General features: G+C 45.2%; 1 pseudogene; it reads left to right on the top strand.

Annotated features, from left to right (window-relative positions):
* The first annotated feature begins 890 nt into the window (after positions 1-890).
* On the top strand, positions 891-1,366 carry LOC127692446 (40S ribosomal protein S24-like; annotated as a pseudogene).
* Positions 1,367-1,946: the final 580 nt, after the last annotated feature.

The following is a 1,946-nucleotide window of genomic DNA, read 5'->3' as shown; positions in this document are numbered from 1 at the left end:
ATGCGGAACAGTCAGAGGGTGGACCAGGAGAAGGATAAAATCTGGGCTGTCAAAAAAGTTTGAATAACCTAAGGTCAAGAATTGACAAATGGGGCCGGGTGGTGGTGGCGCACGCCTGTAATCTCAGCACTCTGGGAGGCAGAGGCAGGCGGATTTCTGAGTTTGAGGCCAGCCTGGTCTACAGAGTGAGTTCCAGGACAGCCAGGGCTATACAGAGAAACCCTGTCTCACAAAAAAACAAATCCAAAAAAACAAAAACAAAACAAAAAAAAAACACAAAAAAAACAAACAAAAAAAGAATTGACAAATGGGGTCTTCTGGCTGCCATTTGCACCAGGGAGCCAGGCTGCTCCACAGCTTTCAGTGGAGGGGAACAGCTAGGAGCACACAGGGCATACTATCAGTGGAGCTGCTGGGAAAGGAGTCTTCTGGTTGCCATTTGCACCAGGGAGCCAGGTGGCTTATGGCCTTCTGTGCACAGGCCCTGCCAGAAAAGAGTTTGTCTCCCAGGAGTATGGACACAGGCTTACAGGCCCACAGGAGGAACAAGCTCCAGCCAAAGACAGGAAGACCAACTAACATCAGAGATAACCAGATGGTGAAAGGCAAGCCCAAGAACCCTACCAACGGAAACTAAGGCTACTTGGCAACATCAGAACCCAGATCTCCCACCACAGCAAGTCCCAGATACCACAACACACTATAAAAGCAAGAGTTGGATTTAAAATCGTATCTCATGATGCTAATAGAGGACTTCAAGAAGGACTTAAATAACCCCCCCCCCTTAAAGAAATACAGGAGAACATAGGTCAACAGGTTGAAGCCCTTGAAGAAGATACACAAAAATCCCTTAAAGAAATACAGGAGGCTCTATTCCTCCTCTACAGCTCCAGCACTGTAGCCATCATGAATGACACGGTAACCACCCGGACCAGAAAGTTCATGACAAACCGTCTGCTTCAGAGGAAGCAGATGGTCATTGATGTCCTTCATCCTGGGAAGGTAACAGTACCAAAGACAGAGATTCAGGAGAAGCTGGCCAAAATTTACAAAACCACCCTAGATGTCATCTTTGTATTTGGATTCAGAACTCACTTTGGTGGTGGCAAGACAACTGGCTTTAGCATGATCTATGATTCTTTAGATTATGCAAAGAAGAATGAACCTAAACACAGACTTGCCAGACATGGCCTTTATGAGAAGAAAAAGACCTCCTAAAAACAGCAAAAGGAACACAAGAACAGAATGAAGAAGGTCAGGGGCACTGCGAAGGCCAATGCTGGTGCTGGCAAAAAGCCAAAGGAGTAGAACTGCGGTGACCTGATGCTGTGCTGTGCTGTGCAGATTTCTAAAAGGACAAATAAACTAAAAAGCTTCAAAAAAGAAAAAGAAAAGAAATACAGGAGAATATGGATCAATAGGTAGAAGCCCTTAAAGAAGAAACACAAAAATCCCTTAAAAAAATTACAGGAGACTATGGGCCAATAGGTAGAAGCCCTTAAAGAGGAAACACAAAAATCCTTTAAAGAAATACAGGAGAACATTGGTCCTCTATCAGCATCATGAGATGTGATTTTTAAATCCAAATCCTGCCTTTCCGGTGTGTTGAGGTATCCAGGACTTGTTGTATTGGGAGAAGTGGGTTCTGATGATACCAAGTAGCCTAACCTTGGTTTCTGATGGTGGGGTTTTGTGCTTGTCTTTGGCCATCTGGTTACTTCTGGTGTTAGTTGGTCTTGTTATCTTATGGTGTAGCGTGTCCCTCCTATGGGCCTGAAGCCTGTGTCAGCACTCCTGGAAGCCCAGCTCTCCTGGCTGATCAGAGGGTTGTGGAGTAGCCTCAGCTCCAAGTTGCAAATGGAGACCCTAATTTCAATTTTCTGAGGAACTGCCAGATTGATTTCAAAAGTAGCTTTACCAGCTTGCAGTCCCATCTGCAATGAAGG

This window comes from Apodemus sylvaticus, chromosome 9 (genome assembly GCF_947179515.1).
Source record: "Apodemus sylvaticus chromosome 9, mApoSyl1.1, whole genome shotgun sequence".
NCBI lineage: Eukaryota > Metazoa > Chordata > Mammalia > Rodentia > Muridae > Apodemus > Apodemus sylvaticus.
Note: the sequence above shows the minus strand (reverse complement) of the source record. Positions and strands in the feature narration are given on the sequence as shown.